Genomic DNA, 17,385 nt, shown 5'->3' on the forward strand with positions numbered 1-17,385 from the left:
TATTTGAATGTGATAGAAAATATCTGATTCCCCTTGGGGGCAAAGTCTCAGATACTGCTAATTCTTCTGTGATTTTTTGTTTACGTTCATGACAGAAGGTGATAGGACATTTCACTTAGAGCTTAGTGAAATTAGAGATGTTGGTGCTTTCCTGTCCACGTTCACGGAACTCCCCTCCTCCTGTTTTTAGGACAGGGCAGAGCAGGCAAGCCAGGTGTCCAGCCTTGGCAGAGGGTTAAGTCTTCTCAGGCAAGTCCTTTATTTCATTGTTTTTATTTTATTTTATTTTATTTTATTTTATTTTACTTTGTTTTATTTTACTTTGTTTTATTTTATTTTGCTTTATTTTCCTTACTTTATTTTATTTTATTTACTTTATTTTATTTTATTTTTTGAGACAGGGTGGGTGAGGAGGGACAGAGGGAGAGAGACAGAGACTCCCAAGCAGGATCCATGCTCACTCAGCGTGGAGCCTGACGCAGGGCGACCCTGAGATTGTGACCAGAGCTGAAATCAAGAGTCAATCGCTTAACCGACTGAGCCACCCAGGTACCCCTTTATTTTATTGTTTTTAAATTGTGGCAAAAAAGAAAAAGGTAACAAAAAACTTACCGTCTTAACCATTTCTGTGTATAGTTCAGTGACGTTAAGTCTAATCACATAGCTGTGCATCCAATCTGCAGAACTTGCTCGTCTGGCAAACTGGAATAACATACCCACTAAACAACACTGCCCACTCCCCTCCCCCAGCCCCCGGCGACCACTGCCCTACTTTCCGTCTGTACGAATTTGACTCCTCTAAGTGGGATCATGCAGTATAAGCCTTTCTGTGTCTGGCTAATTTCACCGAGCATCATGTCCTCCAAGTCTATCCATGTGGCAGCGTGTGGCAGAATTTCCTTCCTTTGTAAGGCTAAGGAACATTCCATTTTGTACATATATATATATAATGGCTGTTTAGATCACATTTGTTTATCCATTCATCCCTTGGCGGACACTTGGCTTGCTTCCATCCTTTGATTGTTGCGAATAATGATGCTACAAACATGGGTGCACGAACATCTCCCGGAGACCACCGCCCTCATTTCCTTTGGGTGTATTTATCCAGAAGTGGGATTGCTGGACAAGCCAAGTCCTTGTAACAGCTTGTAGAATCAAAACTCAAGGGCGCCTGGGTGGCTCAGTTGGTTAAGCGGCTGCCTTCGGCTCAGGTCATGATCCTGGAGTCCCGGGATCGAGTCCCGCATCGGGCTCCCTGCTCAGCGGGGAGTCTGCTTCTCCCTCCAACCTTCTTCCCTCTCGTGCTATCTCTCATTCTCTCTCTCGCAAATAAAAATAAATAAAATCTTAAAAAAAAAAGATTAAAAAAAAAAACTCAAGCCTGCTTTCCAGGGGTCGCTAGGGAAATAATTGGAAGGCTGCAGGCTGAGAGTGTCACAGAATCAAGCTGTGCAGGGGACCTCAGAGTCCCTTTCACACACACATGAGAAAGGCCCCAAGGGTGAAGTCACTTTCCCAACCTGCACTGCTTGTTAGAAGCAGACCCAGGAGCAGCAGTGAGCCTGGGAAAGCCCCCAGGTCCTAGCCCCACACAAGGGTGGGGATCAACAAGCTGCAGATACAGCAGGCTTATGGCGTCAGAGAGCCCGGAGCAGAGAGGGGTGCCAGCCCCAGGGCAGAAATCCACTGCTCAGTAGAAACGCCCCTGCCCCTTCCCTGATGGCCATACAGCCACACGACAGTTGTCCTGGACGGGTTCCACGGCCCCAGCTGCTGTGATTTCTTTCCTTTTCCCAAAGGAATGTAAAAGGCAAAGATGCCTTATTCTCCTAGCAACGCCTTCAAGCCATCTTCCTTGTGCCACGAAAACACTGGTCTGTGTTCATGTCAGCTACTGGGGGTGTGAAAATGCATCGATCCTTTGCACACTGACTTTAGATTTGCAGCGGTTTTTCAAGTGGGTATTTATGGAGACACATGCTCACACAATTGTGTAAAGCATCTCCTCGGTGTATCAAGTGCAGAATGCATGATAATTTTGAGTGTATGAATTTTTCTCTCATAAAATGGAAGATTAATTTGCTTGTACACATTCTGTGCACAGATTAAATAGCCGGTTTTATACACATGGCTTTGGCTGATGAACAAATGAGACATTGAGAAATCAGATGCAAATGAGTAGTTTACAGACACTTTTGAAATTATATAATCGTCTCCCTGATCATGTGAAAACCAAGTAATCATTTGGAATGGATCTACTGAGGCAGCTAAAAGGACAGTTTCTATAATGTTTACCAACTGTATCTCTCTCATCACACTCCTCGTGTAAAGTTTTTGAAAGCATTTTCATGCTTTTTGTTTGATAGATTACCTGCTACAATGTCTTTGGGGGTTTTGTTAAACTTGAGGATCTCATATATTGGGTAATCCGTTCCTCTCGCGTACCCTCTGAATGCAAGTAAAACGACATTGACCAAAAAAGGCATGCTTTTCTGTTCTTCGATTTTCCCTTGGTTTCCAAATATAGGTTCCCTTTAAATATTTATTGAATCGCCACTAAGTACTTGGCACCTTTGGATGTTATCTCATTTAACCTTCTCAGACCTTGCGCGCTGGGTCAGGGCTTGGTGACTCACCCAGAATTAAAGACCGATTTTCCGTTTTCTGAGTGTGAGCACACGCATCTTCCTTCCTAACCACAGCATCTCTCCTGATTTAAAAAAACACAGCAGAGTTTTCATCAGCATGATCACAGAGACATTTTCTGCAGTAGGGAAGACGAGCCCATTACAAAACCTCTCTGGATCGAGGGGCACGGTTATTGTGCTGCTTCCTGTGAACTCAAAGAGCATTTTCCTGTCCTAACCTTGCTCTCTCATCTCACCGGGCACGTTGGGGAGTGGGAGCTGCCTGCGACCCACCCAGCTCAGCACGCCTGGCTGCAAGGATCCCTTCCCGCTGTGTCACTGTGTGCCCTCTGTCACGTTGCCCAGAGTATGAGCGTGCACTGCAAGGGGAGGCGATGGCACATCCTGGCTGGGATCCAGGGCATACCTGGGGTTCAGAGCGCCAGCCAACTTTCCACATATCTCCCAAGATCATAGGACTGCCTTTGGAAAAGAACAGTCTTTGTTTGAACTCCCTTCTGCCTTTTCCGAGACCAGCAGTTGTCAAACTGGGTTCCTTGGAACCTGCAAGGAAGCCCACCGGCAGAGGTGGGGAGATGGTCTGAGTGCGCTGGGTTACCCCACCTGCCCTCCTCCCCAATTCTGGTTCCCTCTACATCAAAGCTCCACTTTATCTTAATATATGAGGTTCCCCACCAGATTTACTTTTGGGGAAAGTTTAAGAAGCGAGAAGCACCAGCACAGGGCATCAAAATGCTTTCTAAGTATTTAAATATTTTCTAGGCTGGTGACACTTCTTCATTATCAACTGTGGGCATTATCTGCTTGGGGCATTTTTGCTTTGCTCATCATGGAAGGAGAGAGCAAAGGGATGACATGGGCAGAATGGAATTGGTGAAGAACACTCCCCTTTGCTTTGCTTTTTGAGAGCACCCTCAGATTCTACTTTCCTTCCACCATTCCCTCTACCAACAGCAGACAGGGGCTGACAGAGCACTAGGCTGTGGGTCTGCAAACTATAGCCTGCAGGCGAGATCCCAGCCACAGCCTGTTTCTATAGGGCCTATAAGATAAGAATCATGGTTACGCGTTAATGGTTTTTAAAAAGTCAAAAGAAGATGATTTCATAATATGCAGAAGTTATATAAATTTAAATTTCAGTGTCTGAGTAACGTTTTATTAGAACACATCCATATCCATTCATTCGCATGCTCTCTATGGCTGCTTTCACACTCCAGGGTTGAGTAGCTATGGCAGAGACCGTACGGCCTGAAAAGCCTAAACTATTTACTCTCAAGCCCTCTGCAGAAAGGGTTTGTTGACCCCTACATTACTTTTGGAGGGTTCTGCCTGGTTTTAGAGGGGTCTCCAGAAGATGTTGCCTTAACAGTAAACCTCTAAAGGTAACAGCACAGGAAATCACAGGAAGGGTCTGGAATGGAAGTCAGGGAGTCATTAATCGGCACTCCCTTGGAGTTTTAGCTATCCCTGTGGGGAGACCTATGGATACATAAGGAAGAGGTAGCAAGGTAAGTACAGAGTTTTCCTCTTGATGCTGTGGGATTGAGCACATAGGAGTTTCATGAATATGCTAACAGTATACACCAAACTCGGGCAGCTCATTTCTAAATTTCACTAGTTACATTGTACCAACCAGGTCTTTGAAGCAGTTGTATGACCAAGAGCATCACACAAAGCTAGATGGAGCTTGATGGGTGGCCTTGGCATCCATCCAAACCAACATTCACTAAATAGTTAATGTATGTCGATGCAAAGCTGGGCTTCTCAGGGGGATAAAGAAAAAGGTGCCATGGGGATATTGTGAGCCAGCCCTGTCTCCATTCTCCATGGCTGTTCAGCTCTGCCCCAAACCCGCATCACTTATTCAGCAAAACATTCAGCTCTGGAAGGCCCTGGAAATCACCTTCCATAGAAAGCAGTGTGGCAACTGTCCAACTTCCTTGGGCTTCTCACTGTAGTCCAGTTGGACTCCTTTAGGAGCAGACCTTGAGATGAGGATTTGAGTGCAAGGAGTTGATCTGAGAGGTGATCCCAGGAAGCCCCAGAGGGGGTGCTAGGAGGTGAGATGGGGAATGGGAGGGAGCCAGGGTAGAGTGTGCTCCTACGAAGGATGTTGCCATAGGCAACTGGGGTTCAGTCCCCCAGGGTCCTCGAGGAGACTGCATAGGGGTCACCCCAAAGGGTGAGGAAGCTGGGATACCTGTTCACCAATCCACTGATTAAGGACTATTTTCTGGAGCCTCAGTTACCTGACATTTCAAACTTAACACACTCCTGGCATCACAGAAATCCCTTGGGTTCCCATAGGGAAGATCCTTCTGTGTGTTTGGGTAGTGAACCCAGGGGGAAGGGAAAGGCACCACCATGTTCTCCACACCCCTCTTCACACACTGGGTGAGGATTCTGGGAATCCCCACCTTGGTTCGTTTGCAGGGGTGTTTTGGTCCCTCTCAGTCTGCTGCTCTAGGAAGCACTCCGTTGGTCCCACCTCCCTCCATCTCTGGGGCTCCGGGAAGGGGAAGACAGTCTCACAACCAGGGATGAGGTGCTGGGGCACAGGAAGCAACAGCGATCCTGCCTCAACCAGGGGTGAGGGGTGGGGGGCTCCCTGAACAGAGCCACCAACTTCCTGTCACCGGGGTAAATGACTTCCTCACCTGCGCTTCTGTTTGCCAACTTGAAAAACCTGGGATGGACCAGAGGAGCTGCAGGCCAGCGCTTCTCAGACTTTCACATGCTCACAGATCAGCTGGAGCCTAAAATCCCAGGTTCTGATTCAGTAGGTTCGGGAAAGGCCTGAGATTCTTCACTTCCCACAGATTCCAGGGGAAGCCACTGGGCTTGTCTGCCCATCTCACGTGGAATAACTGGGCTGTAGTTCACCTGTTCACCAAAAACCTCTGGTTAACCAGTATGGTGTGGGGAAGGGGGGGGTTTACAACGCACACAGCTGTTAGTGGGAACATTTTTGTTGTTGCTATTCTAATCGTCGCCATTAAATGTCTCTCTAAAATGTTTTAGACCACAGCTCTGTTTTAGGAAAGTCATGGTATTTTTGAAAACCAAAGCAGCTTCTAGAAGGTTCTTAGAAATGAATTTCCTCAGAGGACATTTCTCCGGGACTCCAGAGGTCCTGCTTGGGTCATTATCCTAAGCCACCAGCCTGGTTATTAAAAGCACCAAGTCATTCCCAGGTTTATAGGGTAAAATGTCCTAATTGGGGTGAGGTGGGCATTCTAGCCAATTCTCCCCCCTCCCCCTCCCCCACCCTCACCAGAGCTGGGGTAGAACTTTATGGTCCTTGACTTCTGCCAGCAATGCGGGCCCAGGGCCTGTCACCCACCTCCACCTCACTAGCAGATCGGATGCCAGTCTGGCTCGCTTTTGGCCAAACTGCCTTTCCTGGAAGTGGTAATCAGCACCACCAGTCTCGTGCTCGTGATTTCAGCAGGACAGACCTGGGCACAGCACCTCCGGATGGTTCTTATTTATGGATGAGGAAACAGTGGCTTAAAGCTAGCCTCCAGTCACCCAAAGGTCAGCGGCAGAGGCAGCCATAGGACAAAATGTCTGGTCCAGTGTGCTCTCCGGAGAACCATAAAACCAACCACAACCAGAAGCTTGCATAGGTCAGTCCTTGGTTCAAGTTCTGGCCTCTGCCACTCTTCGCTGTGTGACTCGGGTGAACTTACCGTCATCTTCAGGACTTGGTTCCCTCATCTGCAAAATGGAGCAACTAAATACCTACCACATTTGATATTAGCATGCTGTTTCTGGGAACTGACTTTAAAAAAGATTTTATTTATTCATAAGAGAGAAAGAGAGAGCACAAGTAGGGGGAGGGGCAGAGGCAGAGGGACAAGTAGACTCTCCTGCTGAGCTGGGAGCCCGACGTGGGGCCCTATCCCAGGACCCTGAGATCATGACCTGAGCCAAAGGCAGATGCTTAAACCATCTGAGCCACCTAGGTGCCCCGGGAACTGACTTTACCCACAATCTTATTAGAAACAGCGGTTACTAATTTAATGTACACATGTGTAATTAACAATTTCTTAAATTCTCAAACTCAGCGTATGTCTAACTGAGCCTAGGTTAAATATGCCCTCTGCAATTTTATTTTATTTTTCGGAATATACACATTCATAGGCTCGGTTGGGGTAGCACAAATGGGGCCAATCAGCCAGTCAACAAATGTTTATTGAGCACCCACTCTGTGGGAGGCAGTGGGCCATGGATTTGGGACACTGTAATAAACAAAATAGTCACTTCCTTCCCAGAGCTGTCCGGGTGGTCGAAGGTAAGCAAATGCTGTCTCGTGGCTACCTAACTCATTTCAAGTTTGTGCTCTAGTGGACTTGAGGTTAAGTTACACTTTGCATCAGCTTCAGTGTCTCTGGACCCAAGGCTGGGCCAGATTTCCATTTTCCTTTTTCCCAGCTTCATGTGCTTATTACCCTGTAGCACCTGAACTGGCCTTTGACCTTGGCCTTAATGGCCAAAATGAGCTGAAGCTGCAGGGACTGGCTTGAGGAACAGAATCTGGTCGAGTTTTGGCAAATGATAGGGTTGTTTGTTTTGAAGAGAGTAAATGTTTGCACGAGAATGGAGTTGAAAAGCCTCAGACGATAGAAGGTAATTTTTTGACGTTCTGTGGGAAGAGATGGGGAGATGGGGAGAGGTGCAGTGATGGGCAGTCTGGTCAAAAACCTAAAGAGAGAAACAACATGACTAATAGGGAAGTCTCGTTAAATTTTATTATATGATGTGATTTTTTTTTTTAAAAAGATATGGCATTCTTTTCTTTCCATGGAAAATCAGTAAAATCTACATTACTTGCACATGTGTTGGACCCAGATATGGAGTTTTTATTTTGGATGGAAGGAGCGATGAGTCTGGGTGGGGAAGTGAGTGGCAACACTCGAGGGTTCTCCCCCAGGCATGGGGTGTGGTAGGGTAAGAGTAGGGGTGCCTAGTCCTGCCATGTCTGCCCTGCAGCCTCAGCCACCAGTTCTGGTCTTGGAGGCACATGTCCTTCCCAGAAAAATCCTTATGGCCAAAGTGTTGATCCACATGGGGCTGTCCAGTGCTGACTGCCCAGGGCATATCAAAGGTCCAGCATAGGACAAGATAGGGCAAATGGCACATTTGCAGGCAAACTTCTCTATTTTACCTTGAAAAGAACAGGCCCTTCTGTGTGGGATGTTGGGAGGGGATGGGGACGGGCTTGGGGAAGGCAATGCAGTGTGGATTCATCTTCGTGATGCTTATTTTTTGACCTCAGCCTGAGCTCATGCACCACCTGTTTCCAAGGCGCTGGAGATGTCCGAGGCCACAAATGTTTTTAGGGATCCTCCAAAGCAAACAAACCTGTCTTCATGAAGCTACCCCAGGATGCCAGGGAAACTGGGAAGGTCCTGGTGGTGGTATCTGGTCAAAGTAGGGTCCCCAAAGATTGGCAGTGGGAGAACCTGAGAGCAGGTGGTTGCCAGCTGGTTCAGGTCTAGAACGTAATAGCCTCACTCCTATTTCACCAAAGCTGAGCTCATAGTCAATGATTATCATAGATTATAAACAAACCAGATGGAATGACTTTCCAGGTCTCAATATGATATTGGAAAGCCTTCCCCACTCCCCTGTTTTGTTGACTTTACCCCAGACTCTCGTAAGGTCAGGGCTCACATTCCCCTTCCACGCACCACACTCTGGCGTTTCTCCAGAGAAGCGGCTGATGTGACCATGTATCTCTGGATGGAGCTGGGCTCAGGTGGTCCAGCAGCTTCCCTAGTGGTAAAGCTACTCTTGTGGACGGAGTTGGGTTCCCCCTAAACTCGTATGTTGAAGCCCTAACCTCCAGGGTGACTGTATTTGGAGTTCGGGTTTTTAGGAGGTAATTAAGGTTAAATGAGATCATAAGGATGAGGTCCTCCTGCAATAGGACTGGTGACCTAATAAGAAGAGGAAGATTTCTCTTTCTCTCTCTTTACCAGGTGAGGACACAGCAAGGAGGTGCCATCTATGAGCCAATAAGACAGCTCTCACCGGAACTCAACCACGCCGCCACCCTGATCTCAGACTTCCAGCCTCCAGAACTGGCAGAAGTCAATTTCCATTTTCGTTAGCCACCCACCCGGTGGTATTTTATTATAGCGGCCTGGCTGACGAGGATCGCTAAGGCCTTCCTGGCTTTGTGGTTCCATCCTTGTCCCATCACCGAATACTATTATAACCCATCTGGAAAGCAATGTGACGACACGTTGCAAAAATGTTTATGTCTTTTGTCTTGTGATTCCAGTCCTGAGTATATTTAGGAAGTAATCTGATAGGAGGAAAACACTGGATACGTTGAAGATGCTCACTGGAGTACCATCTTTCAGATTACCAAATAAGAAGTATCCGGCAATGTGCAACCACCCAAAACAGGAACGGGAACAGGGTGTCAGCTTGGTGAAATAATGGACTTATAGTCCACTGAAACTCTATGTAGGAGTGCTATGCAGAGATGTGGAAAATACATTTAATATTACATGGTTTAAAATGACAAAATGTTGGGCACCTGGGAGGCTCAGTCAGTTAAGCATCTGCCTACAGCTCAGGTCATGATCTCAGGGTCCTGGGATGGAGCCTGGCGTTGGCCTCTCTGCTCTGTGGGGAGTCTGCTTCTCCCTCTGTCTCTGTCCCTCCCCTGCTCATGCTCTCTCTCAGTCGCTCTCCCTCTCTCTCAAATAAATAAATAAAATCTTTTTTTAAAATTCTTTTTTTAAAATATTTTATTTATCTATTCATGAGAGACGGAGAGAGAGAGGGGGAGAGAGAGAGAGAGAAGCAGAGGGAGAAGCAGGCTCCCAAGGAGCAGGGAGCCCGATGCGGGGCTCGATCCCAGGACCCCGGGATCATGACCTGAGCCGAAGGCAGACGCTCAACCATCTGAGCCACCCAGGCGCCCTAAATAAATAAAATCTTTAAAAAATAAAATAAAATGGCAAAATGTTATTTTTGGGGGGTATGTGTTAATTAGAAATGTGAAAAATGGCTGTCCAAGGGAAGGAGGAGAGGAAGAGAATATGTCCAAATAAAAGGCGTGAACTCAGGGCGGTGGGATGTTAGAGAATGTGAGACATTTAAACTCTTCCCTGCGTCCTGGAAGCTCCATTGTTTCCACGGAGAGCAAAACAAGGCTTCTGCTTGTCCGCTGACATCCCCAGCAGTGCCTGCCGCCAGCCTGCCTCCTCCAGGCTGCGCTTCCAGACCCACGCGAGGCCTTCCGAGCCTCAGTCCCAGGGGCGCTGTGGGATGATAGAGAACACCCGCCTGTCCCCGAACCGCGTCCCCTGCCGCAGCAGTGTGAACTGTCACAGCCGTCCCCAGCAGCCTGCTCTGCTCCTTTGCGATAACCTGGTCCCCAGGTTCACCTCGGGTGCATAGAAAATCCTCTGCCAAGCCCGGAGCCAGGACCAACTTCCATTTTCCACGGCTTTCCACGGGCCGGCTGGGTCTCTTACCGGGTCGTCACATGACTTGCTCTTCAAGACAGAATTCCCGGGAACCAGATCCTTCTCTGAGTCCGAGCTGGATGCTCTCACCGGGTATCCGCTAGCTGGAGTCAGGTGATACCTGGCCTGGCATGCGTGGCCCTGAGACATCGGGAACCGCGTCTTTTTGCTTCCACGGTGACCAACAGCGGCGGCTCCCGCGTTCGGCGCATGCGCGGCACTTTGAGCTCAGCGTCTCCAAACTCACCTCGGTCCCTTTGTCTACATTACCTGGGGGGATACCACCCTTTGGGAATTAAATTTAGGTAAGAAGTGATGGCTGTTTTCCATGCATGCAGTGCCTTTAGCATTTTTTTTGAAACTAAATCCTTTCCAATATAAACAAATGAATGCATAAGGTAAAAAACGCCAAAGCACAAAAAGATCCAAAGGGAAAAAGATAAAAATAAAGCTATGCCCCGCCCCCACCCCAGTTCTAGTCTTTGGGAGCAATTATGAGCAGGCTCTTGTGTCCCCTTGTGTCCATGCATATTTGCGTGTATGCAGAATCTGTATGTATATTTTGTATATCTGAAAACAGAACAAAACCAAGTTAGGATCATACCATGCACTGTTCTTGCCTTACATTTTTCGCTTAATTACTATCTCGGGGATCTTAACTTATCAGCACGTATTTTTAATGGGTGCATGCTATCTCGCTATATGACTGTAGCATGATTTATTGAAATAGACCATTAAATAGACATTCAGATTTTGTTTTGCTGTAACAAAAAGCGCTGCGAGTGACCATTTGTGAACATAACTTTGTACACATTTCCAAGTTTATTTGCAGGGTAACTTCTTAATGATGGAAAAGACTGGTCCAAAGGTAGCGTGCATTTGAAATTTAGATTTCTGCTGACAAACTGCCTCCCAAGAGGTTGTTCTAGTTTATTCTTCTACGGACCATGTATGAACCTACCAGAAATTCCACATTCTAGCTCATGTTACATGCAAACTTTTAAAAAAATATTTTTTATTTCTACTGAGATGTAATTGATGCACATTGCTATATAAGTCTAACGTGCACAGCATAGTGGTTTGAATTACACATATTGTGGAATGATTGCCACAGTACATTTAATTACCATGCCTCATCTCATGTAGATAACCATAAAAAGAAAGAAAACAAAAAGAAGGAAAGAGAAAAGGTTCTCCTTGTGATGAGAACTCTGAGGACCTACTCTCTCTGCAGACGTCCTGTCTATGGTGCAGCATCTCTGGCCGATACCATCGTGGTGTGCATTACATCCCTAGTGCTCCTTTATCTTGTATCTGGAAGTTTACCTCTTTGGACCACCTTCTTTCGGTCACTCCCTTCTTCCCTCCCCGACCCCAGTAACCCCATAACAAATATGACCTCTTTTTCCATGAGTCTGGTTGTTATTGTTGTTTCACAGATTCCACATATGAGTGAGATCATACAATATTTGTCTTTCTCTGTCTGACTTAATCTCACTTAGCACACTGCCCTCGAGGTCTATCCGTGTTGTCACAAATGGCTGGATTTCCTTGTTTTTCATGGCCGAGTAACATCATAGCTTCTTTACCCTCTCATCCATCAGGGGACACTTAGGTTGTTTTGCTATCTTGGCTATTGTAAATAATTCTGCAAGGAACACGGGGGTGCAGCTATCTTTCCAAGGTAGTGTTTCCGTTTCCTTGGGGATAGTCTCAGAAGTGGAATTGCTGGATCGTAGCGTAGTTCTGTTTTTAATTTTTTGAGGATCCTCCATACTGTTTCCGAGAGTGGCTGCACCAGTGTGCATTCCCCCCAACAGTGCACTAAGATTCCTTTTCCTCCACATCCTCGCCAACACCTGTTATTTCTTGTGTTTTTATTTTAGCCATTGGGACAGGTGGGAGGTGTTATCTGGTGGTTTTGCAAACTTTTACATTTTTACCAATGATAGTTATAAAGTGGTCTCTTCCATTATTTAAGGACAGATGGTATCATCATTATTTGATTTGCATTTCCCTACATCACAAACTAATGATGTAATGTATGGTGATTAACATAACAATAAAAAAATTTAAAGAAAAAAATAAATGATTTGCATTTCCTTAACTATGAGTGAGGTTAAGTGTCTTTTCATATATTCTTTGGCCATTTATATCTTTGGTTCTGTGACATGCCCGGCCCCTGGCACATTTTTTTGTTGGCATTTTTCTTATGATTTTATTAAGGATATTAGCTCTTTATCTGCTTATGGGTTATAAATCTTCCCCTGGTTTTTCACTGTGTGAAACTTACTTAGGTTATTTTTCATACAGAGAAAATGTTAAATCTTTACTTACTGAGTTGAACCATTTTTATCTGGTGTCTATGTTTTTGAACCATTTTGAGACACTCCTTCATTCCAATATTTTAAAATTTATGTTTATTTTTCTTCTAGTGCTTTAATAAGGTAAGTTGTAACATTTAAACATTTGAACCATCTAGATAGCTTTGTTCAACAGAACTTTCTGCGATGACACATACTGTGCTGTCCAGTCTGGTGGTCACTTGCCACATGTGGTTCTTCACCACTTGAAGTGTGGTTAATGTGATTGAATAAATGAGGCCTTATTTTACTCAATTTTTAAAAATATTTGTTTATTTATTTATTTTAGAGAGAGCGTGCAAGCACTTGTGGGCAGGGGAAGGTGCAGAGAGAGAAGGAGAGAATCTCAAGTAGACTCCCTGCTGAGCCCTGAGCCCGACGCGGGGCTTGATCCCAGGACCCTGAGATCATGACCTGAGCCAAAATCAAGAGTCAGATGCTTAACCTACTGAGCCACCCAGGCACCCCTAATTTTAATTAATTTAGATTTAAATAGCCACACATGGCTAGTGGCTTCTGTCTTACAAACCATGTATCTTGATTTTACTTTGGTGTTAATGCCCCCTAAATGCCCAATCACTTGTCCCAATATCATCTACTGAACTTACCTTTTCCCCTGGATTTGAAATGTCACCATTATGCTGGATTCCTGTGGGCAATGGAGTCTATTTTTGGACACTGTACTTGGCTTCACTGATTATACTGAACTTCTATATCTGCAAAGAACTTTCGGAGAGCTTCTCTCTTTACAGTATCTCAGAGCAGTAGGATCACTCAGCAGAAGCATCTATTCCCCAGCCTTAGCACAGCAGGTGGCAATTCATTCCTTGGTTATCTCCTGCACTTTTATATCCCATTTCCATCTTTTTTCACCTTAATATTTAACATCTAAAAGCTACACTAACAGTGATGGCGGAGAACATAGCAAAAGAGTTAAAGGATTGCTGTGCCATTTTAAGAACTAGAGTGCACGTGCATAGGCACATGCAAGTGCATACACAGATAGTCCCAAGTTTTCATGGGAAGCCAGCTCAAGGCGAATGGTGACAGGTGGAGGGTTAGCTTCCACATTGTCAGCTCTACATCTGTGGGCCCTCCCACCCCAAGAGCAGTCATCCCTCACCCATCTTGAGACTCTCCGAAAGCTTTTGGGCATGACAAGTGTCTGTCTGAATGCTGGCTCTCTTGTTGCACTCAAGGCATCAGCTCTTTCGAGGGCCTGTACTCTGGCTGACTTCCTGCCCAGGGGTCCACCCCACAGCTTCTTACTGCTGAGGTCCCCATGACCTCAAAGGCTGCCTTCTTGGGTGGGTTCCCAAGCTATCAGGCTACCTTTTCAGCATCCACTTGGCCCAGAGAAAACTGATGGATTTGTACCGCCCCAAATGTTGGGGGTCTGTGCAACTGTATGGTAGCCTCTCTCCTAGTCCTGTCGTTACAGGTGTTCCGGTCAGCACCCCACATCAGGGCCCTCCCGTGGCGAGCAGCTTACAGTTCTCCCAAGCCCAGCCATCTAAACCCCAGCCCAGGGCAGCAGGATGGCCATGAGTTTCTGCAGCTCAGAGCCCATCCAGGTGGGAGAAAGGCACAGGCAGCAACACTGTAAGGAATATTCTCTTGGAGCTTTTTGAGGTTGGAGGTTAGCACTCCCCCATCCCCACAGTTCAACTGTTCTCTATTCCCACAATTACCTCCAATACAGTCTAGTCTTTGCCTGGAGAGCATGCTCATGGTATTGGGTTTGAGGAGTAGAGCCTACGTGGTTAACTCAGGATAAGTCCCAGGGGCATATGTCTTGAAGGTCTACCTTAGAACCTGAGGTTACAATTGCCCTGAGGAATGGGACCTTCCCTGAAATTGTAAGACAACAGAGAAGAAACAAATCATTTTTGTTGGCATGTGAACACCTCCGTCTACTGCTTTGGGATCTTCCCTGATTTCCCTTCCCTCCTCCCTCTCTTTCTTTTAACATGCCCTAGCTCTCTTCTCAGAGCTCCTCCAGATCCTATAGAACAAAAGTACAAGGACAACAGTTGGAGCAAAAAGAGAAATTTAAAAAGTTGGCAGGTACTACAACCCACTGTGTGGTTCTTTTGGGTTTAGGTGCTGTTGGAGGGGCCTGTTCCCTCTCTGGCAGAAGCTGACTTCATGCCGTACACCCCAGTTCCCCCCGGCAGGAGCCCTACCTGGCTGGCAGGTGCAGCTGGGCGGGCGCCAACCTCGGAGTGCAGGTGCTGGCAGACACGCCGCCGAGCTGAGTGCCACTATAGGGCCTCCCCGTGGGAACAGGCAGAAATGATGCTGCATTCAGATAAGAGGTATCTAATTAATAAGAATTTAAGGAAGACCAATTTGCACTCCACAGCGCACAAATTCCACAGACCTGTGGCTATACAGGGACCATGCAGCCATCATGGGTCCAATTGTCCTTTATTGAAAAACTGTGGAGCACAGTTGAGAGGCCGACAAAAGGGCTTTGGGAAAGAGGTATCATCTGGTTTCACATTCCGTGTTCGTTTTCCTCTCTTGCTTGCGAACAGAGACCTTGTCCTCACAAATGAAAAACAAAGGCTTATTTTCCTCTCTGCCAATATTGAATTTTGGAAAATCAGGTTGGAGGGCTTTTAGGCTTGTACTGAACTACCAGGAATACAAATCTATAACGGGAGGCGGGCTGCTCACTTTGTCAGTGCTCGACCGCCTGAGCCTGGCTCCATTTCCACATTTGTATGTTTCAGTGTCCCCTCTCTCAGGGGGAACAACTCTTTTGTCTTCCTCACGCCCCCTGAGGAGTACTGATAATGAGCTCCCAGATGAGTAGAGGCAGGTGGGGGGAAGAGCAGCAGGAGATGTGGGTTCCGATCCCAGTCCAGGGTGCACCCCGAGCCCTTTTGTGTTGGTTTTCTTGCGCTGCTGAGATGAAGCACCACAAACTGGGTGGCGTAAGACAATTGAAATTCTTTCTCTCACAGTAGGGAGGCCAGAAGTCGCAAATCAAAGGTGTCAGCGGGGTTGTTCTCTCCTGGAGGCTCAAAGGTCAAAGCTTCCATGCCCCTCTCTAGCCCTGCCGACAATTCTTGGTGTTGCTTGGTTTGTGGACGTACCCCTCCCATCCCTGCCTCTGTACGCACGTGACCTTCTCCCTGTGTATGTCTCTGTGCCTCTTGTCCTCTTCTTGCAAGGACAACAGTCATACTGGATAAAGGATAAAAAGATCTACCCTACTCGTCTGACCTCAACCTAACTTACATCTTAATTATATCTGCGAAGACCCTATTTCCAAATAAAGTCACATTCACAGGTACCCAAGGGTGAGGACTTCAACCTGTCTTTGGTGGCGGTGGCGGGGGGGGGGGGTGCATAATCCAACCCTCAGCACCCTTTAACCCTCGCTTCCACTGTCTGAATATTTACTGTGGGCATCGTGAGGACGATCTCTGGTGCTAAGTGTGGCTCGTCCAGCTTTCCTGGTCATACCCCGCTAGCCTGTGCGTAACTACATCATACCCAGTGCTCTTGAAGAGCGTTCTGGGCCTCTAATGGCAAACCGATAGTTGTAATGAGTGTTCCTTTTTTGGTCACAAAAACCCCAAACTGACACACGAAAAACAAATGCAGAAGCCCACAGTTGGTAATAGAACTAGTAAGATCTATTTTTACCTCTTATCCACAAATTGCCAATCCTTTCTAACCACTGGCCTTTGGGCTAATTGAATGACAGTACTGGGACCCTGGGTGTATTTGGCTCCTTCTGAGATCTGAAATGAATTTCCCTGTGAACGCACATCCTTACCACGTTTGTTCTGAATTCTGGTCACTGTCATTCTGGGGTTTTGTTACCAAAACCCATGCTGTTTCCTGCGCTAACAGACCAACGGCTTTGCTCTTATCTTTGTTCCCTGGCAGCATGACTCTGGGCTGTGTCCCCAGATAGGGTGTAATTTCCACTATGTTTATGGAACATTCCGTCGGTCCTGCCTCTTCCATCTGGCTCTCACTGTGTTCAGTTTGGGAACCTCAAGCTGGCCAATCCTGGTGGTCACCCAAGAGGGACACACGTGGGCCATGGGCTTGCCCTCCAGGGTCACCTCTTCGCTCCATTTGCACAACTGGATCACAATCTTCCCACCTGGTCAAACTCTTCCAAAGATTTGATATTTCATAGGAAATTGCTGATTTTGAAATCTTTAGGCCTTTTCCAGAGGAGTTGCTGCTAGCATCCTGCCTGAAGTTGAGGTCCGGTAGCCCATGCCCGGGAGCTGTTAGAGGAGGGGGCCCAGTGTGTCAGCATCCAGAACGCAAGCACCTTAGCCTTCCTGTCTTTTTTTTTTTTAAAAATTTTTTTATTATGTTATGTTAATCACCATACATTACATCATTAGTTTTCGATGTAGTGTTCCATGATTCATTGTTTGCGTATAACACCCAGTGCTCCATGCAGAACGTGCCCTCTTTAAAACCCATCACTGGCTAACCCACCCCCCCACGCCCCTCCCCTCTGTGATTTTTTTAAAATTTTTATTGTTATGTTAATCACCATACATTACATCATTAGTTTTTGATGTAGTGTTCCATGATTCATTGTTTGTGCATAACACCCAGTGCTCCACGCAGTACGTGCCCTCTTTAATACCCATCACCAGGCTAACCCATCCCCCCACCCCCCTCCCCTCTAGAACCCTCAGTTTGTTTTTCAGAGTCCATCTTCTCTCATGGTTCATCTCCCCCTCTGACTTACTCCCCTTCATTCTTCCCCTCCTGCTATCTTCTTCTTTTTCTTTTTTCTTAACATATGTTGCATTATTTGTTTCAGAGGTACAGATCTGTGATTCAACAGTCTTGCACAATTCACAGCGCTCACCATAGCACATACCCTCCCCAATG

The sequence above is a fragment of the Callorhinus ursinus genome, unplaced genomic scaffold, assembly GCF_003265705.2.
Source record: "Callorhinus ursinus isolate GAN/ISIS: 27379988/994484 unplaced genomic scaffold, GSC_fseal_2.0 scaffold2, whole genome shotgun sequence".
In the NCBI taxonomy this organism is placed as follows: Eukaryota; Metazoa; Chordata; class Mammalia; order Carnivora; family Otariidae; genus Callorhinus; species Callorhinus ursinus.